This window comes from Hirundo rustica, chromosome 5 (assembly GCF_015227805.2).
Source record: "Hirundo rustica isolate bHirRus1 chromosome 5, bHirRus1.pri.v3, whole genome shotgun sequence".
NCBI lineage: Eukaryota > Metazoa > Chordata > Aves > Passeriformes > Hirundinidae > Hirundo > Hirundo rustica.
The window spans coordinates 43,230,495-43,255,193 of record NC_053454.1 but is presented as its reverse complement, the minus strand read 5'-3'; the positions used below and the strand labels follow the sequence as shown (position 1 = coordinate 43,255,193).

Below are 24,699 nucleotides of genomic sequence, written 5' to 3'. Positions count from 1 at the left end.
CAAAAAACAAAAAAACCAACCAATAACAAAAAAACCCAAAAAAACACAAGAAGAAGAAGAAGAAGAAGACCACAAATTAATGAAACAGAAATAGCTAATTAATATATTCTAGATTTGGGCACCCAGTCTAGATGTCCGTAATAGGAACTTCATGTTCCTGTGTCTCCAGCTAAACTCACAAGGATTATGCTAAATTTCTTCATTCTATTGGAAAGCTCTACTGACTGTAGGGAGATGTGAGAGGGTAATTGGAGTTAGTTTCTATATATGCACTCCTAGAAGTTCTAAACAGCGATTATAAAATGCTGGAGACTGCTGAAGACTGATGTTTACATTTTTACTCATAGTCACCAAATATTCTTGCTAGTGTCCTATTTTAGAGTCTGCCAGACTGCTTTCAATTTGGCTCGAGATAATCTATTTGATGAAAACAACCATCTCAGCATTCCTCTGATGTTTCTTCTTTTTTGCTTCTCTCCACTTATGGCCTCCTTTATTACATGCCATGTGTATTTTCCTAAAGAAAGAATTGCTGTTTAGCAAGCAATGCAGTCTCCTTGTGTTGGAAACTACACAAGCTCTTGCCCAGAACTAACTTCAAATCAAGTATATTGCTTAAAAAAGGTCAACTGAGTTAACGTTGAAGTTCTTTTTAAAATATATGTTGAGTAGTATAACTTATTCAGGTTTAAGTTTTAAAATATTTGGGTGCACATGATTATTTTAACAGCAAATAATAAAAGAATGTAAGGATAACAATGCATTCAATGCATTAGTTATATTTTCTGTTTAAGAAAAAATTGGTTTCTGGGTGCATTCAAAGAAGGTGCAGGTGTCTTATGCTAGTTTGTTCATTTCCTTGTTGGGTCGCTCTGTGAAAATGAAGAGTGGGAAATAATAGGGAAAAAAAGGAGAGACTTTCACTGGTGGCAATTGCTTCCCTAAGGACCTACCACAGCAACAGTGTTAAGGTTTTCTTGAAATTATATTGGGGTTTACAAGTGAAAAATGCCATGAGCTGCTCTGACTGAGCTGAAGAAATTTTTGAGTTTCAGTGAGTTCCCTGGAGATTATTTTTTCTTTCTTTTTTAGAACACACAAGTTCAGTACAAGGGATCGATGAATGAAGAAGATTACATCTTGTGCAATATTTTCATGTGGGAAAAGTTATACAGTTATTTGACTTTGATGCGACAATCAGATTTGGCAGCATGAAATTCTAGCTAGCGCACAGATGGGCAACAATACAAAACCGTAGAAGTGGAAAATAGATTTGTTTTGAAATCTTTTTTAAAAAGCACAGTGCTCTCCTGCACAGACATTTTCATCTGCCAATTCATCCTATGAATGAAGAAAAGCCACCAAGAAAACTCACTATGTTGTCTGTCTTTCAATATGTTGGACAGTCAGTACAGCAGAGATGGACCATCAGTGCTTATCAATCATTCTTCCAGTTTTAATGGATCAATATTCAAACAGATAAATATTTTTTGATTCTAGCAGAGGTGTGAAATACTTTGATTTTGTTTTGCTTCCCTTCTAGGATATACCCTTCCAATATTAAAAGGAGTTAATGGAATTTCCTTTTGTTTAATATTCTTTAAAAATATGACATAATATAAATTATCTTAAGGAAGCAGAAAATACCTTTTTGGTACAGGAATTTCAGAGAACAATTTTATGAATTCGGGGAATATTGATTTTTATTGCATTATTTCAACAGAAAGATAGCAAGTATGTTGTCCTGATGTACAAGACTAACTGAAAATAGTGCCCACGCTTCTCTAATTTTATTACCATCTGAAGAAAGATAGTGCTGTTACTCTTTTTTTTTTTTTTTTTAATTTTATTTTATGGTTGCATATCTTTTCCAAGGAATCTTCTTTTTTTGCCTTCACAAATTCTATAGATTTTCCTTAGTGATCAAAAATCAACTCACCATGACTCAATCTTGATGGCTTTGATTCAAATCCTTTACTGTGATCCAGCTGTTGGGTTTAGTGGCTGAAGCTCCAACTGGATCCCATGACTGCTCTGTTCATCTTAACGGAAGTGAGAGGGGAAAAAAAGTAATTTAAGATTGTTTCAGGATTTTAGCATTTGCTGCTTAAAATATCCCTGTACTCGTGCTGTTTTTAATAGGGAATCAGAAAATATTGTTTCATAAATGCAGAATACCATGTTTCTCAGCCTGTTATTAGAACAAAACTACTGACAATATGGTTTACGAAAAACTGTACTGAATTGCTAACAGTAAAATGATTAAGCATTCATCCTGAATACTAATCACTTTTAAAATGTAAGCAATTTAATTTTCACAGGATAGCTGATATAAATCTCTCTCTCATGCCAATTAACAAATATTCTGAGGAAAATATAATTTACTGCAATTTATCTTCCAAATGAGTACAAAATATTTTTGTTTTGCTTTACTTGAATTTCACAGATATCCTATTCCTTTTTCATTCTTAAATACTTTTTCATTCTTCTCAATACTTGTGGTAAGGCAGCAGAATGGTTATTAAAAAAAACCCTCTCATTTTTATTATAATTTTGAGTAATAGTGCATGTCATTAGCCAAACTTTACATTTCTTTAGTTCGGGCAGTGAAGCAACACCTGGAAAGATACCTACACTGAGAGTTGTTTATATATTTTACTACAAATGAGATCTAAAATAAAGACAGATTTTTTTGTGTTTAGTTAAAAGTGAAAGCAAAATAGCCCCAACTTGACATGAAAGTGATGAAATTATCTCAGACCACAGAGAAAACATGAAACAAAGGGTAACAAATCCCAAATCCATGCGGGTCTTCAGTTCAAAGTTGAAGGGCCATAAAAAAGTAAAGCTTTTTTAAACCACTTCTTGCACAAATTTTGTTTACATGAACATGTAAAGCCATTGGAGAAGAATAATTATATTTGTAACTCTTACAGGAAAAATTCTGAAGGAAACTATTTTTTGATCAGACTTCCCTTCAGTGTGGCCCTGGAGTCCCTTGCAATAATATTTCCCTTGTATTTTCTGGACAATTACGCTTCAAGTCACTGACAGTTCATATGATTTAGTGGCTATCTCACAGTTACAGAGCTCTAATAACTGTTTAATGCACAGTGTCTGACATCAGAATGTACTTTAAACAGAGTAACTTCCAGTAATAGAGATAATTGAAGTGAAAGATCATGAACCAGGAATATTGAGCATCTGATAATTGCACACTTTTCCTGAATATTGTTAAATCTAAAGTAGTTACGTTAATTTTGATTAACTTTCCTTTGACTGATATGCAAATAAAGGCTGTTGCTTTGAAAATTCTTTTATTCCACCTGTAGTAGACAGTTTCTGATATCACCTAACATTTTAGGGAGTAATGCAAATACTTCCTGAAACCATCTGTTCCTGTAAGGTTACTCATCCACAATAGGCTGAAGAATGGGGCATACTGACATGGGTCCTCAATAAAACTGTATTTGTTGCTCTTATGGTGGAAAGTAGCAGTTATTTCTGATGAAATTCAGAAGATCAGTCTCCCACTCTACTCCCTAAAAGCTTCCATGGTCTGCTCAGAGGGAAAACAGAAGCTAACATGCATTTTGCACAACAGCCACTGGGATCAGTGAAAAAAATACCAGCTGCTACACTTTGCTGCACAAATTCAGATAGGTTAGAACTTAAATGCTTCTGGGTATAAGAGGTGCCTAAAAATGTAATTCAGTTTCTTTGCCAATATTTAAAAGGAAAGCAGCAGACATTTTCCAGAGGAATAAATTTTCACACACACCTACACAATAGTACAAACAGATGTTTGTGGTAGTCCCAGAAGTAGCTATCAAATCCACATTTATTATTTTATTTAGCTGAGGCACTGCAGTTTTCTTCTGTTTACTGGTGAATAGCAATGATGACTATTCCAGAAGATAACATCTTTGTCTATTGAAAGAATGATAAGGATGTTCCCAAGTTAGTTATCTGTATGGCAACAATATATAGGCTTTATATATGTAGACTGATAAATTTTGCTTGCAATCAACTTGACTTAGTAGTATATGAAACATTGGTAATTGGGAAGGGCTCATAATTCAGTACCTAAATATGGCTTCAAAGAGAAAGAAGAAAAGAAGATTGATTTCCTGACTCAGGCATGGGCAAGAATGCGTATAGGGAGTATATGATCAGAACTTGTTATCATATCTGATGAACAGAAAGAATTTTGGTTTGAATACGTGAACTACTCATCTCTACGTTAGCTGTGTTTGGCTTTCCAGATTTCACTTACAATTTCACTTATATAAAGGCATAGGAGGTGAAGGTCAGTGATTTACACAGGGATTTTAATTTCAGATTCTCTCTTAAATCACTTCATTGAAGTAGTGTATGGAAAATATACACAGTGCTATAGAAAGTGTCAATAAATCATTAAAAGTAAAAGGAATGAAAATATAGTTCAGCGAATTCACAAGTCAGACGTGCAAAGCTCTTCTTGGATTGGCATTTTTTTTCCTCTCATTATAACTTTTGCTAAACCATTCGTAGATTTTCAGTCCCCAAAGTTTATCTTATAATTAACACGAGGTTTTGCTAGGAGCAATAATGCTCCTTTCTCTTGCTTATCCAAGAAATTCTGTTTAAAATGTCTGAAATTTTTCCAACTAAGTCAAGGGACTGAAATCAGAGAAGATAAAAACCTTGTCCTTCCCATTTTCCTCTGAATTTCTAGCTACCTTTAAAAGTTTCTTACACACAGAAGCCTCATTTATTGTTGCACATAAGTCTTCTGTTTTTTCCTTCTGGGACACATAATTTTCAGTGCATATTAACATCACTTAATTACCTCAAACTTCCCCTTTGACAATTAAACCCCTTTCTCAATTACTATAAGCATAACTAATAAGATTAGATTACACAGATGTCTTTTTTATTTTTTGCAGCTTGTTCTACCTTTCATCTTACTTCATTTTATAAAAGACTTGTTTACTGTTTCCTTGTCACCTGCACAAGTGGAATAACATATCTCCAGTTCTTAGCTGAGCAGGACTCATCTTTGATTTCACTGATATCTCTATCTACCATACCAGCCATGTAAGAAAGCACCTTTCAGGCAAGAATATTTTTCTATCTACACTAAGCCTCAAAACCTTTAAATTTTCAAACCTTATTTCCCCTTCTCCTTTGTTTGTAGAGCCAGCGAAAAAAAACCCAGAAAGTTCTCTAAAAGTGGTATGATGCAGTTCATAGTCCTGAGATTGAAAAAAAAAAAAAAAAAAAGCATTAAAAAAGGCTTGTGTATTAAAATGACAGACTCTCGGCTGTGGTAATTTACTATAATGATGGTCAAGGTGTCTGTATGAGTCTGCGAAGTGAACAAAGAAATCTTAGTGTGATATTCATCCTATTTTCTCTGCAAGGTGTGTTGATTATAATTTGAATGCCATTTAGCAATTACAGCTCTTTCATTTTTCAATAAAATAGAGGTAGTGGTTGTAGATGATGAAGACTTCTGGTATATGCAGATAGTTCTGATTTACATTTTATTTTGGTGCAAGAATGAACAGAATAGCAAGACCCTCAGGTAGAAATATTCAGGCGTATTCAAGGCATTCTTAGAATGAAAGATTCATCTGAATAAACTCCTCTGACTCCAAGGAAAACATATAATAATATTTTGAAGAATTAAATTATAACCTCAGTGATTGCTATCTTATGATTAGGATAGAAAAGATATAACATTTTTCTCTCCTAGTATTCAATTTCTTCCAGACTCTGAATGTAGTCTGACTGCACTTAACAGCATGTCTCTGCTAATAAAGATGAAGAGTTGCAACAAACATTTATCTGAAAATATTTTTACATAATTCATATTCTAATGTTTACCTGGTTTCTTATGTCCTGAGTTCTTCAAATAATATAGAACTGTCCACATGTTTCAAGCCAGACACATACTCCAATATACAAAGCTGTGCATCGTTCTATGGTTTGAGGTCATACAACAATGTAATGAAAATGCACTTATTGCACCATTTTTCTACATACCCAATGCTAGTATAATATTCTTTATTTGTGTATATTTATTTTTATAAATCATTAAACTTTACTATAAGAAAAAATATAAGCAACTCTCATCCTTTTTATTCATCAACTTCCCAAAAGAAGGCTTCAGGTCACATATTGGTTCTATGCAAGGTGGGCTTTGAAGATAACTGTTTAATTTTCTCTTTCTTTTCTCTTGACCCCATTGAAACATGGAAAGCTTAGCATTAAATACTGTGTAGCTCAGCAGCTGCATGTTAACACAATGTTTTGAAATATGGTGCAACACCAGTACACGAAGAATAAACATATTTAGAGTATATACTTTTTGACACTCCCGCCCCCCCCAACATGTGTTGAATGTGGGATTTATGCGTGTAAAACCAAATATTCACTCCAAAATACATCCTAGTTCTCAAGGTGAAATAAAAAGCACTCTCTAACAAACTGTCTTGTTTGTTGGATGTCTAGGAGTACAGGACACTTAGCAGAGGGGCCAGAATATTACTGAACTCTTCTCAGAAGTTATTGACCTTCTGCAACATCTACTGAATATTCTCAGAAGGAATGGAAACTAATGAGGAGTTATGAAACTGTGGTCTCCGTAAATAAATCCTTCTGCTGTGTCTATTTGCTGTGTAATTGCTAACCTTAAAAAGCATGGGGAGAAGGGAGGGAGAAAGCAAAAAAGCAGGCATAGCTGCCATTTGGCCAGCTTGCAATTTATAAACAGCTTTGCACAGACCATTGGCACTGACACGGTACATAAGCCTTGTCTCCTATTCCCTTCTTAATATTACCTCTCAGAGTCTAGCAGCCAAAAGTTAATGACAGGTTAACAAAATGGTTTCTAGATAAAGACTTGTGCCTGCCCTGCGTGTACAAGGTATCTAGTGACCAGTGTGGCTATTTATTATAATTCTATGCTTTAAATGAAGTATTTGTTTTTCATGAGTGATTAATTTTCCCTTTATTCAGCTCTGACTCCCAAACACCAGATCACAGACTGTTCTTCTTACCTTTCTTACAGATCTCAGAGTATTCATGGCCGTGGTACACTTTACCACTGAAACTTGAAAGCTGTTTTTCCTTCCCATTTCCTCTTTTTCTTATTCTACTCCCTTACATTTTAATATCTTTTTCTCTTTCCCCCAGACTTTTACCAGTGTCTAAACGTTCTCCTCTGTTGCCCCTCTTCTCATGCTCTCTTACTTTTATGCCCCTGCCCCTTTCTAATATTTTTTCCCCCTTGTTTCCTTTTACTCTCTCTGGAGGGGCTTGTATTATCACACAGAAAACAAAGCTGCCAGAGCGCTCCCCAGGTCTGCAAGCCCTTGGGCTCTGAGCTTTCTGTCCCAGAAAACTTCATGGCCTGTGTTCTGCCTGGGGATATGTCTCTGGGACATATCCCCAGAGTTATATGAGATGAATAGTCAACTAAGAAGTGGATAAAAGTTGCGTGCTCAATTATAACGTGATTTGAAGATGAAGACTAGAATAAAAAAAGTAAAGAAGTAAATAAAATATCTGAAAGTTCCTGAAAGTAACTTTAGGTTTGAGTTCTAAAAGAAAATCCACTACAAATTTAATACTGAACAAACTAGTAGTTCCCATTTCCACGATGAAACTCCCAGGCTTTATGTTACTTTTATGAAAGGCTCTTCTGTCAGAAAACAGCATTACATAGCATCACTAGATTTTTTTTTTTTTTTTTTTAATAGCACTGCTAACTTATTTTGCACCAAGGCTTTGTAGGAAAAAAAATCACTCCAGGGAGCGGCTCCCATCAACTTCAGATCTCTGCTGTCTTTTTTTTCCCAGGTCTTTCCTCCTAGGTTTTCTTCTGATCTGTAGTATTATAGCAGTATTTCAAAGGAAAATTAGTGAAAACCCACTACCTTATATAAGACATAAGGCTTGAGGGGACACGGAATTTTGCATGGTTGATTTTTTTGGTTGTTATCCACTTAACCGTGCCCTCTTGGATTGCTTATACAGGATGAAAATATATAATGGAGTAGTTAATAGAGAGAAATGGTATGCATGTGCAAACAACATTATAAAAATGAATGCAGGAGCAGTAGCCACTTGGCAATAGCCACATTCAGACATTAAGTACTACAGGCTGCTTCTTAGTATTGTTAGAAGAAATACAATAATATAATATTTGAAAATGCTATGAAAACCAAATTATTTTTCTAAAGTTGGTTTTTAACGGCAGAACAGGATTATTTTTTTTTTTCCCCTTCAGTGTCTCAGTGGAGGGTGCTGATTCTTAATGTTCTTTCTAAATTGTACCATTCTATAATTCTAAGATACTCCTTCTGAGTTTCATGAGATTTTGAGATCATGAACAGAGACTGAATGAACTAAATTTGCTCTTGGCATTTCCTATCTATGAATTAAAGGAATTGACCAAGAATCTTCTCCTGAAATTTCACCAAAATCTGAAAGTGAAGGGGAGACTATCCTCATGACTCAGGGTCTAAAGTAGCTGTGTCATTCCAGCACTGTTGAAATAGGCATTAGCTAATAATTCTGTAGATGTGAACTCTTTGGGAGCTGGTCTACTCAGAGTAGGAAAATACTATTCTGACTGGAAGAGAAGATATACCATTTGGCCTGACTGCAAAATGAAAAGGCATTGTATATGACAAAATAGAAAGCAGAGTGTTGGCGACAGCAAAAAAAAAGCTATTAGTCCCTTATTACATCAAAGTCCTTTAAAGGGACTTGTGATAAATGGATGATTTTTTATTCTCAGGTTTTCTGTAACATGCATCTCAGGTATAGATGACCTCATTCTTTTAAAGTAGCACTTAGGTGCAAAGAGGGATTTTACATATTACTGCAATGCAGAAGCTTTTGTAGGATTGCCAGACACTGCAGGTCTAGTCTTAGAAGGAATTCTGACCGATTCAGGTCAGCTAGCATCTTTGTGACATCGCAGAATAAACTGAATTTGAAAAGTTGAGGTGAGCGTCACAGAGGGGTTTCTTTTATACATTTTTAATGTGTAACCTGAAAATTCAGATATAATCAAGATCATATCTGATCTATTGCATGAAGCTCTAACAAAGATATTCCAAATATGCTTTCCTGGATGAGCATATGGATATAAAGGGTGCTTTATCTTCTCCTTTTGAAGTCCAGTATTCACCTACATGTTGCAAAAGCACCCCTAGATGTAAAGAGAAACAAAGGGAGTCCCTCCACACCCACTAAATCATGCCACTAACACAGTTAAGAGTGCTAAAGTTGAGTTATTCAGGTAATGAATTTAGATAGCAAGATATTGAAATTACGCTCTACTAACAGACGTGCCACAATATTTCATGGTAATAGCCCAGAGCTGAATCCATTTTCCTTGTGCATATTTAAGTCTATTAACAAATGTAAATTCATATACATAGACTAACAGAACATTAGAAAGGGATTTTTATCTAGACCTTATGAACCTCTGCTACTTGATGTGCTTTTGCTTTGATGGATTTGCAGCTAGACTGATTAGCACATTTATATCTATGCATTAAAGACTGTAGACATGATTTTAATATCTTTCTCATTTTCTTCTGCAGGGACTTAGAACTGATGTTTGTCTTTTCTAAGATAACTCACTGTAAAATCAGGTTAAACATGGAATGAAATAAAATTACACATTTTTTTCTTTTCCTCATGATAACAAAATCTTTAAATTTTTTTATTAAAAAAAAAAAAAAGACTGAAAAGGTAACATACAGGGGTTGTCAGCTAAAAAAGAATCACCTGTGTGCACTTTAATAGTTTTGGGGGAGGATATTAAACTGTTAGATTATTGAATGCATTATTTATTAATGCAATCAAGCAAGGCCTTGGTTGTCACATCTCTTTCACCATTGGAAATGAGGCAAAGAGAAAGGTCACCAAAACTTTGGCACATGTCAGAAGGATTTATATGAGCAATGGAAGAGATTAAGGAAAACTGTCCAGCCTATTACAGCTTTAGCAAATGGTGGTATTTCCTTGGAAGGAGAACAAAGCGGACACCTCCTAACTCAGGACTTCAAGAATCCTTATTTGAAGGCTCTCAAGTTTCCAGGTAGTTGGGAAGGTGTCTCTAGTGCTTAGGGAGAGAATGAAAGCGTGACATAAAAGTTTCATAATGGAAGTCTGTAAAGCCATGCAAGGGACTGTGACACAACTGCAGAAAGAGACAAAAAGGAGTTTCTGTGAGCTTGCAGAAGGCAGAGGAGAGAAGATGACTGACTTGTCTGAAATTATCAGAACACATAAGGGAAATGACATGGGGACCATATACAGATATTTTGCATTTCTTTAGGGATTTTTCTTTTTGAGTGAGACATGATTATTTCAAGATTTAATCATATAATTCTCAGAAATAATAACCCCAAATTATCCTGAAAGCCTTGAATGATTTGCCTCACTTGATTTGTCCTGTAGAACTGATTTATGAACCTCAAGTGACCATAAGGTGGTAGCAGTGAAAAATGTTGCACTGGTGATACAGCAGTAATCCTTAGGATGTACAGGAGCAGGGTAACTAAACCACAGTTTTGGGAAGCAGCAATGTCCAGAAATAGAAGGAAACTTATGTCCTGAATATATGTCTAAATAAAAAAAGTCATGGTGAGGCAGCTCAACTTAGGTTTGCAGCAGTGTTATTACTTATTTTTAAAGCCAGTGGCAAACTGACCTGATTTTTCATTTTGTTTAATTTCCAGTTTCTGTAATCTAAAATCATCCTCACTTTATATTTCATACCCCTCACTCAGTGCTTACAAGACAAGTCAACAAAAGTTATCAACAAAAGAGCTGATGTCCCTTAGTTGAAAATTATTGCAGTGAGAGAATCGTTGAGACAAAAAAACCTTTTACGGACCATAAAAGATTTGAGCTTTGGTAATGTTTGTTTTAGGATGAATTGGAATTGAAAAGAGTGGCAAACAGCATATTCTTGTGACGTACACGTAAAAGAAAAATGAATTTCAGTCACAAAGAAAATAAGAATGAAGCAGGATGATGGCTGTATTTCCCTCATGGCAACCTATAGAGAAAGCAAACAGCACCCAGAAACCAGCTGGTGTTTTCCGAAGACAGAGCGACTTGTGGAACCACATAAATACAAAGAAGTTTGAGTGTATTTTTCTTGAGATAATTCTCTTCACATCACTTGATATTTTAGATGCAGATTCCTCCCTCCCCCTCCTCCCCCAAAAGAAAAATTACTTGGAAACTCTTCCCTCACAATATGGAAAAAATTGGCTAGAAGGTAAAAAATAATAATAAAAAAATCATCACAATTATATTCAGAGTTGTGATCTTCAAATTAATCTGAGACCTATTAAAAAAAAAAATCTTTAAGATTTAATTGTATGACAAGAGAAATGAAAGCCTGGCAAGAGTGTGGTGGGCATTCCTAGGCATTCCCACCGTGCAGCAGCAAAATGCTTTCTTGGTGAGAGTACATGGCATGTGAAATGCATTTACATTTCTCATAAGATAAAGAATTGCTTACTACGATTTCCTGTGAGTGGAATCCCAAGTCTGGAGAAAGAAATTCAGATTATTTCTACTGAGAGAAAATAAGATGAGATAAACATAGGCCAAAAAGAAACAATTAGAAGGAAGAGGAAAGGAAAGTAAACACATTAAACTCAAGAGTTTCACGTAGATTATTGAAAGAAGAGAAGTTGAAGAGACAAATTTGAACAACAACTTCTCCAGGACTTCTTGTTCTACAGTATCTCTTCCATTACTTTTAATCTGGCAGTAACTAGATGATCTGCAGCAATAAATTAAAATATAATCCTCCGACAGAAACTTGAGAGATATCTCCAGTAAATGTGCCTGTACTTAGGACTGGTATTACTCTTTGGGTATTAATTTGGGGATGTCATGTTTAAAACAGAAAGGACACTTGAGGCAAATGGCTAAATGCATAGATTAATCTTCGCATATGAGGAGGTTAACGCCAGATAGCAAGCCCATAACTGAGCAGTGAGTCATTTGGCATTGTGCCTGGTGAGCAGGATGGCTTTACTCCATTGCAGGTGCTGACCATCCTTATTGCTTTAGAAGTATCCCTTTTAACACTGACACATGCTTGTCTGGCTGATTTTGAAACTGAACCATCCCTATAATCTCTAGCTATTAATTATTTTTATTAGTTGTACTGCAAAGACACTGCCCTCTTGTATAGCTTGGGATCAAGCTGTTTCCTTGAGCCATACCATGTGGAGAGGAATTGCTTGAGAAGTTTTCATCTTCTAACAACATCTTTATTCAGTTGCCTTACCCAAAGGCATGACAAAATAAGCTGGACAGAGGGTGATTTGCTAGGAAGAACAGATCCTTCAGAAGATTTTTTCCAGCAAACTCTTTAAGATCCTTGAATAATTACTGAAATAAACGAAAGTGGCATCATATTTCCTCCATTTCAAGCATAAAAGAGAGTTATAAAAATGGAATTACACAGCATGTTGGTTTTGCAGAAGCTGCTAAAGCGAGTACTGTATTGTTTAAGAGTGCAGAATATTCTGTAGAAACTTTGTTGCTACCAATTAATCCCAGTGGAATAAAGTTCCTTGTTTTATTTCAGGAAACAGGATAGGCAAGTGATTTGAGAACTACATTCTCAGTCTTGAACAAGTGAGCTATGCAATATATAGAAGTGCAGTAAAATTCTGAACATCATTCACAGAAGTGGGATCAAGTTTCTGTCAGGGGTGATAGAAAACCATCACCATTAACCATAAGGTAGTCCAAACTAGACTTCGACATTCACAGGGCAAACAAGGTTAAAACTGCATATTCATTTTCCCAGGAAACTGTCCTCTGAGCTAAAACCCCATAAAATGATGTTGATACAAAGCAGATGACAGCACTTTCATGGTTTAAGATTCTTGAAATTGTAGTGGTGCTGCTCTGAGATGTTTGACAAAGTACAAGAAAACACACAGCCCTATTAGTCCATTAAAAAATGGAAAGTTTTCAAGCTAGGACATTAAATGCAAGAATTTTGATGGGGTTATTTTAGTTTTTAAATCCCCAATGACTCAAAATTGATAAAGAACATTAAATTGCCTGGATATAATTAATTATCAGATTCAGCATATTGAGTGTGAAACTTAAAATTAAGGATCTTGAGAAAAAATTCCTCCTACAAGTCTGATGATTAGCAAACAAGTTGAACTAAGAACTCTTGCTTATTAGTTCAACTGAGGGAGGAATACAATTTCCAGAAAGATGGAAATATCATTAACCTTAAAGTAGAAATGGAGCTGAAGTTTAAAGCATGTGAGCTAGTTTTCTACCCTTTTAAATAAAAACTAGACCAGGTAAAAATTACACCAGCTTTTGTCTGAAGGACTTTGGGCAGTTGAGAGTGAGGATTTGGAATTACTTGAGTGACTCTAGTTTTGTATGCCAATAAAATTCAAGATGATAATTCACACTCTGGTGAAACGTAAGTTTTAGCTTTTGACTCCAGTCCCAATCACTTCAGAAAGATAGAATCACAATTACATTTTCCCCTCAACTAGAATCTCTAAAAAATTTTACCTGATCTAGTACAAACTCCTACAGAAAAATAATAAAAAATTTACATTCATAGGAGACTTACAGAAGATTATCTTACCCCATTCTTCAGTGAGTATTGTTAATGTCAGTTATTGATGGAACAGAACGAAACAGCCTTTGATGCACTGTTGAGGACTCCACTCCTCAGTAAGGTCCCCTCAATTACTAATACCCACAAAGTAGCAGGAATCTGTTCGTATAAGAGTTCTCAGTAAACACTGTAGAATTGCTTTTTATACCTCTAACCAGAAAACAAGTGTAATGTCTAGGAGAAATTCCTTGAAAAGTGATTCCTATACAGAGAACAAGAAGCATTGCTTGTTGAAACTTCTTTGCCACAAACATGTCCTTACGTACAATCATGGTTCACAGACTTTACTAGCAAATCTAGAAAAACCAGGAGATATTTAATATTGAAGTGCTAATATGTTTGCATAGAGAGCGAAAAAGAATAAGTTACCCACAATAACCTGATTTTCTTTCATGATTTCTTCATTACTCATAGAATCACACACCCTAACTCTTAAAAAAACCAACCAACCAAAAGTCACAACAGAACAAAGCAGCTGCCAAGACAAAATTTGGTTGAATATTGATAGCCCCACACTGTGCCTCTGGTTCATTGCTACCAGAGTTGATATCTATTTCTGTAATTTTTATGTCTTAATGAAGTCTCATACTTCCTTCCTTAGAAGGATCTATCTCAAACTCAGAATGATCAGAGCAACTTCAGCTACACTCTGAGTGTGGAGAGACTTTATAACAATGTCAGGGAGAATTGTAAAACAAGTAGAAAGATTTGGGCAAAGTCATTGTATGTGTCTCTCTCTCTCTCTAAAAGAACCCCTCAGATGTTCCATGGGAACAAGACAGGTCCACATGTGTACCATTATTTAATATTTTAAATAATTAGAGTGATGCACATATAGAGAGTAAGAAGGCAAGGTTTATGTAGTAGCTTTAAAGATGTTCAACATGAAGCTAACATCCAGGACAAATTCAGATGTTAGAATGAACCAAAAACTTCAAAGCATATAGATTGTAGCAACACTCCCCACCCCCCCGAACCTCAATGTGACACTGATGCATATTAATAAGCATATGAGGAAGGGGGTATTCTTTTATTCCAGTTGATGCTGGTGAGGTATAACTGGGACAAGACTGGGTGTGTTTGAAACATGTTCTGAAAGGAAATGGCCAATATAGAGTCCAGAAGAAAAAGAGTGAGAATGATGAGAGATTTATAATGTAAGAAGGCAGCTTATTTTCTTTGGAAAAAAGAAGACAGATTCTTGGAAAAGAAGTATTTAGATGAGAGAAGAAGCATTTGTTGTTAGCTCTTCAGAAATGAAAAGCAAAAAAGGTCAAAACATTAGGGCTGTTAGTGTTCTCAGATCCCAAATAGCAGTGTGGGTAGAGAAGAACGAGAAGGCAACATTATCCCAAAGGTAAGCATCAGAAAGTGATGCCTGATGCCTACTCCACAGCAACATTCTGTATGAAGAGAGTGTAGCATATTTTTAGTTGGTGGTTTGTTTTTTCTATTTTTATAGCAGCTGGAGCTGAGACTGTCAGGCACACACTGTGTCCAGTGCTCTCAAAGAGGAGGAGCTGGCATTCCACAGATGCCTGCATGGCTCATGGACAGGTCCAGCAGCTGCCAGAATTCAGCCAACACAATGCCTGAGCTACACGTTCATTCTGTTTCTTTCCTGGCTTACAGAGACGTTACACACTGCTGTAATTTGCTCTTAAACTCTCAGACTCCATGTAACCAATTTCATACCATATCTGTCTAGAATGCCTTTGCAAACTCCAAGCTACGCCTTCACTTGCGGTGCCAGGAAATTCTGAATCTGAGGATCTTCTGTCAGGGGAGGGCAGAGTGGCTGGAGGAGAGAAAGGGAAAGAAGCAGCCAGTGATAAGCTGATACTTGACCCAATACCAATAAAGGACCCATTTATTTTGTCTTGTGGGGACTAAAAATTTGGCTCCATGAATTCCTTTTAGGTTACAATTCCTTTTGCTCCAGATAACAAAACTCCCCTAGAGTAACTTAGAAGAGCTAAGTTAAGATGAAGGCCCAACTATGTCAGTTGCCTTACAAAAGGCCAAGAAATTTCAGTATAATTTCCATGAACGGAGAGTTGTTAATTATGGATACAGGTCAGCACACCCAGTTGCTGCTTCTTTTTATTTTCAAGACTTACAAGAATTCTGTTGCCTATGAGGCTATCCGAATAAAAATACAAGTACACAAAGCTGGATTTTATGTCTGTTAGAACTCTAGATCTCTTTTGAAGTAGTCAATATTCAGTTTATAAGCAGCAGCTCTGACAATTAGGAGAACTAGGTGCTTCTACTACAAATGCAATGTGGCATTCTTTTCAGAGTCATTCTTAAGGAAAGTATTTGAAGCATATTTTCACCTCTTAAAAGAGATGACCAAATAACTATTTACATTCAGTTTGAGTTCTCTTCCCCACCAGACATCCTTCAAGATATGTCATTTTTTTCCAGGATCATAGGTTAGGAGAAAGCTCTATTGCCCTTGTTGAGTTACAGCCCTACAAAAGGTAAGTGCCTTGAAACAATATCTGGTTTTTTTCCTTACTCAACTTCTAGAGAGCTGCTCTGTCCCATCCTCATCCTCTCTCAGGTCTGACCCCTTGTTCAGAGTAATGAGTCTGGTTTAGGATTGCTCCTCCTCTGCAGTCCATTTCTCAGTTTACAAACCCCACAAAAAATTCACTTACTTCATGAACACAAAACTAAAATATTGACCAGAAACTCCATCTGTCTTTCTGTGCAATAGTTTTTAAAGCAATGTCAGTTCCAACTGGGAAGGGCTGCTACAACACCTGTCAGAAGGGATCCACAGGTTCGTTCTTACAATAGGGCAGAAAAGAAAGTGGTATAATTCAGCACAGAAAAAATGAAGGCCAAGGGAAATAAACTTAATCCCTCTAGTTCTATCTGCTGATTAAACCCCAGTGAAGGGAAAGAGCTATAAAACAATATTACCTTGAGAATAAATGAACATATGGTGGTCATGTGCAAGACTGGGACAGGTATAAGGAGAAATTTTCTACCATGATGGGAAACAGGAGAGGAACCCTCTGTCCTTCAAAAATGGCAGAGGTGAGAAAACTAATTATGGTTAAGATGTACTTGTTACTTCTCTGGATGTGCTAATATGACATTATTGCATGGGACAAGAGGGCAGTGGAAAATGCCTGTCAAAACCTACAAAGCTTCTTTATAGCTATAAAGTCCTTGAAAGGGAAACGGAGTCTGCTGTGAAGTGCATCCCACAAACCATATCCAAAAAGTATTCGATGCTCTAAAAATGTAGAGACCTTATGCATCTTTGTCAAACTGAATCAAAGTTATTTTATCCATTGTAAACCTCTGCAGCACATTTGAATTCTTGCACCAAAAAGACTGTGTCCTTTGGTCTAAAGAAATGAATAATTTATTTATATATATATGTGGAGATTTGTAACATTATCCTCACAATAAAATTTAGAAATATTATGTGTATCTCCAAAGCAAGAAGTAGCATTTGCCGGTTTAAAATGAAAGCTATTTGGATATTCTTCATAAGATGGTCTTAAAATTCAAGGACTTTCAGGGAGATTTAAACAGGCATTTTTCATTGAAGAAGTCCTAGAGATTGCATTTGTACTTCTTTAAAAATCTCATGGTCCTCATTGTAGAACCCTTGCCTCAAATTTCTTGACCAACTTGTTTAAGTCATTTCCCTAGAATCCATCTTACTTGCCCACAGGAGAATGAAAGGATTCAACTCCATGACTAGTTTCTTATCTGTACAGAAACAAGGTTGTCTAATAAACTTTCACAGCCAGAATAGATATAAGCATATCCATAGCAAGATGTCATTAAAACTGATAGTAAGAGGAGAAGACATTATTCTAGATAAGAAAGGTACAAAAAAGACTATATATATATATATAAAACAATATAATGAACAAACCATCATCTCACAGGTGCTAGATTAGGTTAATAAAGAAAAATCAACACTATTACAGTTTATGCTGTGTGGAAAAGTAAAGAAGACTATCATCTCCAGCTCAGCCAATATGAAACATTTTAAATGCATTTTAATTTTTAACAGGAATAAATTACTGAGAAGTGCCCATATCTGCTCTGAAAGCAGAACATATGCCTTAGGAGGATGAATAACGTCTGATGAAAACACCAGCCAAAAAGCTGCAGAACTTCAAAGCTTAAAATGGTTTTAATAAGTTTAATAAAAGAAACAGCTACACAGTGCAGAGAGAAAATAACTTTTGGTTAGCATAGATAATTTCCTTGGGAGCTGGGATTGGCCTCAGTGCTGTTGTTACATTACGCAGCATGTATGTATTTTAATTAACTCCAGCTCTGATACATCTAAAATGTAGGACAGATCATTTAGTGTATCCGTAGAACATGGTGCCCTGGGAGATACCATCCTTAAAAATTAACCAAATTGTGCCCTACTGTGAAAAAGGTCGGGTCATTTAAGCAATAGATCTGTTTCGATCACAAAGTGTACTGGGTGAAAAAAACTTTAAATGCCCTCATTGTCAGCCAAAGAGAAGCATGCCAGCAAAGCCCCATTCTCTTTTTGCCTGGTTCAGGATTGCCTTGGATTGCAGGAAAACCATTAACTCGTCTGCAGGGAGAAAGTGAATGAAAGCAGGCTACAACCTGCAGCAGGAACGTGCCTTACGAAACAGATTGGAGTGTATAATCAGAACATGATTTAGAAGGGGTTTCATTGAAATTGTATTTACCATAAAGGCAATCTCTTCCCATCATGTAATCGCAGATTATAAAGTGATAAAAGTTAACAGGAGAATGCAGAGGTCAAATTTACACTTCCACAAATTTATGTGCATTTTTGGGTGTGGGAGTGATGAAGACAGAGAGCAACACAAAACAAGTTAGCAAAAAGAAAGTAGTTAAAAAGCAAGATTAAAAAAAAAAAAATCTCCAGTCTTTTCAATATCAAAAGCACTTACATATTGCAAATCAGGAGGCTCAACACTAACTACTTTTTAAAAAAATTTTTTGCTACAGGAACTAGAGAATCAGCTTTCTGAAATAATCATTCAGGTTTGAAATACTGTTCCATTCTTGACTCCTAAATCCAAAGTGTTTAAAATACATACTGATTTTCTGACTCCAGCACCAGGACAAACTTAAGCAACTACAGTAATCTACGGAAAAGGGTGATGGGAGACTATATATAAGGAATTTTTTAAGCCTTGAAAAATTCTTAATTTGCCCCTTTCCCCTCTAAGTTAGAGGTGAAATATTGCATCTTGAATGAAGCATTCAGATGCAAACTCACCTCAGATAGAGGAAAACCAGAGTTTTGAAAACCACTCCTTTAAATGTCTTGAGAAAGACCCAGAAAAACCTGCTATGGAGAAAACCAATTTTTTTTGAAAACAAATTTCTGTGTGCAACAATCCAGTTATTTTTCCTTGCTTGATAAGATGATTACGAAAGGGGTGTTAACCCCTATAACACCCTTTGAATACACTCTACCAAGAACTTTGTCTTTTCCTACAGAACCTAGTCTCACAGCTTGGTAGCTCTGACAAGAATTCAGCTGGTGCTCGCTCGTTGCTGGGCATGTATGGGAGTGTGCTTTCAACAGCAGAGCAGTTCCCTGCCTGCTGCACTGACTCACTAAAAAGGTAAATACTGGTCACAGTCTTTCACCACTTCCAAACGGATTCTTTTTTTCTTTGTATCCATTGACAATTCTCTTTATCCAGACGGTAATGTTTTATTTAAAATAATATCCTTGTGTTCAAAAAATCACAATAGCCAGTGATTTCAAAATCAAATATTTGCTCTGTCCCCAGGCATCTGACATTTTTAGTTCTTATTACTTAGATTTTCCTCACATCCTTATTTTCCTGCAAGTGATTAACCTTTCAGAGCTCTAGAGAACAATTTGTTTGCCTCTGCTTAGAAGGAAGGGAATAAAAAAAAAAAATTAAAAAAAAATTAAAAAAAGCTTAAAAAATAATCTATTTCTCATTTGCTTTAGTCTTTTTTTTCTTGCCTTATTTCCCAAGAGATGGATATTTGCAATATTGTCAAACTTGTAGACTACTTTTCTTTTCAAACTGTTCTGCCATAGCTGTTCACAATAGCACATTTGCTCACATATCTATGCTCAAATCACATGCTGCAAAACAAAACTGTTTTAATTGAAGACAGAAACATTTTCTATAGATTGCCCCTTCCCTGCATCACAACATTTTTCTATGGAAGCATTCAACAGTTTTTGATTTGTGGAATGCTAACTAATGAAGTTTTAAGTAACGTACAGTAAATTTAAGCCTACTGTCCTTTCACGTTTGTCTTTGAAGAAGTCTGTAGACCAAAAGATTTTCATCTTTCATCACATCACACATTTCAGATCACAAACCAATATTTCTCTTTTTCTCCTAAATTAATTGTTTATATACTGGCAGGTGGAAAGCAGAGGACTTTTATTCTGTTTGCTGGTTTTTTCCGTGGTTTAGAAGACTACTAAAGAAGCTGGCAATCAACATACTCAGTGCTACGCCTTGGTCTTTCAGTCTTGGCTTGTGGAGACCCTCTGATGACTCTGTCACTGAATTGTAGCTGTTCCCACTTTTGGAACTGCCTTCCTGTAGCTTGTCATTGAATGAAATAACTGGAATGGGATCAAAGCAGCCTTAAGCCAGCCCTCATATCAAAGAAATGAAAATAAAATTTGTAATTTCTCTCCTGTGTGAATCTGACTGGTGGCTATTTATCTATCAAAAATGAAAATTCACTTGCAAAAGAATAAAATTATAGTCCCATAAAACCCCCAAACATCATGCTATTTTCTAGGTGCCGCAAGACTCCCTTCAGGAGATATGCATTTTACTGTAGTGTTTGCAAAAAAATAATTTGTCCTCTGCAGCAAAGCCCTTGAAATCAAAAATGCTGCATAATTTTTTGTTGATATCCACAGAATTTGGGAATCAAAGCCCAGCACAGTTTAATCTACATTTCTCATCAGATTAAAAAACAATAAAAAACCCTTGTGGAGGGATTTCCTGTAATTTTGATGCCTTCTCCTCCTTTACTTATTTAGGCATAACATGCCCCAGGAATCTCAGTCTAAGACAATCATTGTGTTTTCCTTTCATTAAATGGTACATATCAGAAGTTGTTTAAAGCAGTCTTAGAAAGCACATTCTGGAAAACTCTGCCCCAACAGAAGCCAAAGTTTGCTCTCAATTCAAATTCTGGATTTCATACTACGGGTTGAGCTGGACTAGTCCAGCACTGTTGCAAATAATGAAGACATCACAGAATCATAGAATATCCTGAGTTGTGAGGGTCCCACCCAAGGATCACTAAGTCCAACTCTTGCTCCTGAACAGGACAGCCCCAAAATCCAGACCATGTGCTGAGAGCATTGTCCAAACACATCTGGAACTCTGCCAGGCTTGGTGCTGTGACCACTCCCCTGGGGAGCCTGTTCTAGTGCCCAGCCACCCTGTGGGTGAAAAACCTTTTCCTTAATATGAAACCTAAACCCTCCCCTGACACAGCTTCAGGCTATTCCCTCAGGTCCTGTCACTGGTCACCACAGAGGAGAGATCAGTGTCTGTCCCTTCTTGTCCACTCCCAATGAAGCTGTAGATCACAATGAGGTCTCCTCTTCTCCAGGCTGAACAGACCAAGTTACCTCAGCCCCTCCTCACACAGCTTCCCTCAAGGTCCCTCACCATGGAGCCCTGAGGAACCTCACTGGTGCCCACTCACCAGCCTGACCTTAACCCTGTTAGCAACCACACAGGATCAGCATCCCCCACTTCTTTAAAACTATGAAAGAGCAATCTGAAAAAAAGGATGGTGCATGACAAGCAGCACAAATGGAAAGCATCTTTGATAGCTTCTGTTTAATTCATTCTTCCCAAAGACTGCCCTCTGAGAAAAGGGGTTTTTTTTTCCCATTATATCTTTCTCAGGATTTAAATTCAGCAGAATCATAAGAGTCAAGATTTAGAGTGGCTTTAAAATTAATGATTATTAGCTGAATTCTCTTTCACTAAAACATAAGGGTTTTTTGTTTGTTTGTTTTGTTTTTGTTTCTGTTTTTAAGGAAATATTTCACCTGTCTAATAATTTCCCATCTCAAGTAGCTTTCATACTAAAAGCATTCTCAGCTTGTACCCTGAAATATCTGATTTTTTTTTCTTGAAGGAACAGTAGAAATCCAATAACGGCATTCAATTTTTTTTGTTTTGTTTATTGTAGGTGCACATCAAACAGTTTTTCAAATTCTTTGCACTATGTATGCAAAATATAGGAGGCTCATAAATTCTTGGCATGATATTACAACTGAAATCACTCAGTCTTCCTACTAAGCAAAAGCAACAGTACACTATAACCAAACCATTAATATGATATTCTAAATAATACCTACCAATCATCAGATGTCTCGTGAAACCTCCAAGAGCTGAAAGTAAACAACCTCTTTGAAAGGGTATTTGTGAAAAACAACCCTCCTAAGTACAGTATTAGTCCACATAAAACACCTTGGCAGGGCATAGGTGAGGAGAAGAAACCTCATGCCTGTCAGGTGCCTTATTTATAGCTATTAGACTAATTGTCTTTATATGTGGATGAGAATCTAATTAACTGTTTTCCAGCTGACAATGGAGACAATTTTTTCCCCCCCATATGTTAAAGGAACAGCTGTGTTGAGAAATAATCAATTTAAATAAGCCCATGTCTTCTCAGAATGAATATAACTTCCACCAACACCATACATTTGCAGTACAATGCCTATTAAAGGAAAACTTGCACGCAGAGAAATTTTGCAATACACTATTTATATAAAGAAAATATGCTCAGCTATTACTTCACTTTGCTTGTTAGGCTTCTCTTGTTCATAGTATCTTGCAGTGGTCATAATTCAACAGCAATTACATCATAGTATCTTGCTAAGGAAAATGTTATGAGGTTATTTCACTAAAATGAAAAGTAGTTGAAAGCTGACTTTTTATAAAGGAGGAGGTCAGCAACCTCAAAGTTTAAAATTCCTGTTATTGAGTTAAAAGTGTCAGAGAAAATTGTTACACTGGAAAAAAAAAATGGCAAAGTACTCTGTAAGTGACATTTTAAAACAGAGATATGGTCTTAACCAAATTCAGAGTTCAGAAATTGCTTCTTTTAAAAATAATATACTGACAGCATCTCTTTAAAATAGTTGAAAGATCATAAGAAGAAACAAAAGAGCAAGCATTAGTAGAAATGTCCCTGTTTAGAGAAAATGAATTTAGTTAATGGGTCTATTTGTAATGGAGATCAATTTGAATGTACTTTGCTAAAGGGAATTGAATAGAGATGTCTAACTTGAAAGTTTTTAAAGTTCCTTGAAAAGATTTCGGTGCAAATTTTCAAAAAAATTCCAAGTTGTTAGCTGTGAAAGAGAAAATGCTTCCCAGGGAAAGGCAGCACACGTTATGTGTCTTGCTCCTCTGGTATTAGTTCGATCTTTAGCCTGTAGCCCCGCTGCCCAGGTAAACTGGGGACGTGTGGCACTTGGTTAATCGCTGCACAGGGTCTCGTCAGCTGGGTGTGACCTGGGACCAGCAGCTCAGTACAGCAGCTGTCAAGCAATAATAATGTTCAGCAATGCTGATCTGAAACAAACCCAGTCATCTGGAGGTTCAGCATTGTGCACCCCAAACTGTATCCTTTTAATGCAGTTTTGTTTAAGATTCCTGCTCCTCAAACGTTAAATATTCATTTCACCTTTTATTGAAAAGTTATGTCTCATGTACTTAATGCTTGAGCTATGCTGAAATGCATAGGATGTGTGATTAAAATGCATTTGAAGATTAATTAACTTTCTTTGAGGAATCAAATTGTGATTTAACAGTCAGCAATATTATCTTTAATACAGTGATAAGGCTTTTCAAAGCCAACTTTCTTTCAAAGGACCAAAAAAAAAGCAGCGTTCCTTCTGTCCTTATCCTTCTGTTGATTAAATCTCTTTCACAGGCACCTCCTTTAGAGAAGCAAATTTGTCTTTAAAAATATAAATATCAACAAGCACAATGATAATAACATTGGAAGGGAACTATCACAAATAAAATTTGTAAGCTGAGCTGCAGATAGTAAACAGAAATAGAAAAAAATACATGGGGAAACATGTCTCTTGCTTAAATTGCTCACGATGGAATGTATTGTACTGCCTGCACAGGGGTTTTTAAGGTTGAGAAATAGTATGCATTTGTATTCTTAAATGTTTTCAATTCAGTTGTGCTTTACCACGCCAGCATAGTCAGGTATGGAAGAAACAAAACACTCTTGGTATAAATGAGGGTGTAGTAAAGAGATCACACCGTACCGATCTGGTAAATGAGTTTGTGAGCTCTACTGAGAAAAATGTCGTTTTCCTGGTACAGCTTCTCAATTTTAAAGACTTTTGCTGATGTAATTCAACTGAAAAAGCACCACAACATTTTAAACCCCACAGTAGTCTAATGCTGCTGTATTAACTTAGCTGTCAGTAAAGGAGAAATACTAAACTAATGCAGGTTGCAGAGACTCAGACAAGCACCCCAGCCAACATTTGCTTTTTCCCTCTATTTTGCGTTATAAAAACCCACAAATGGGCCCATTGTAATTCTGAGTTCTGAATCTCCCTCATATTCTGGAAAAGTAATCCAAAGCTGTTGTTTGATATACTTTTTTGTTGTTGTTCTTGCTTTCTGTATTCTTCTGCAAAATTAAATTAAAATGTTAATGAAATATTAATTTCTTCAATTTAATTTAAAAAAAAACCCCAAAAAACAAAGGAAAGAGACGACAACACAGAAACGAATACAATGTGAATAATCGGGATCAAGAACAAGTCACTTCTTTCCCTAGTAAACCACAACAAAACAATGATGTCACTGCGGTAACCACAGAGAAACATCGAAACCGACCATCAGGAAACTCAGGGTCCACCGAGGCTTGGCCCTTTCCCAGTGGAATCCTCTGAGAAATGCCCATTCCAGGCCAGTTTTCCTTTCTGTCCCCATTCA

At 36.2% G+C, this 24,699-nt stretch overlaps 1 long non-coding RNA gene across 1 annotated transcript; it reads right to left on the bottom strand.

Annotated features, from left to right (window-relative positions):
* Positions 1–113: 113 nt before the first annotated feature.
* On the bottom strand, positions 114–22,209 carry LOC120753245 (uncharacterized). The gene is made up of 3 exons (XR_005701031.2): positions 22,086–22,209; positions 1,940–2,042; positions 114–517 (listed from the first exon to the last, which is right to left on the bottom strand). It is a non-coding gene; the product is annotated as an uncharacterized LOC120753245 (long non-coding RNA).
* Between the last annotated feature and the right edge of the window lie 2,490 nt (positions 22,210–24,699).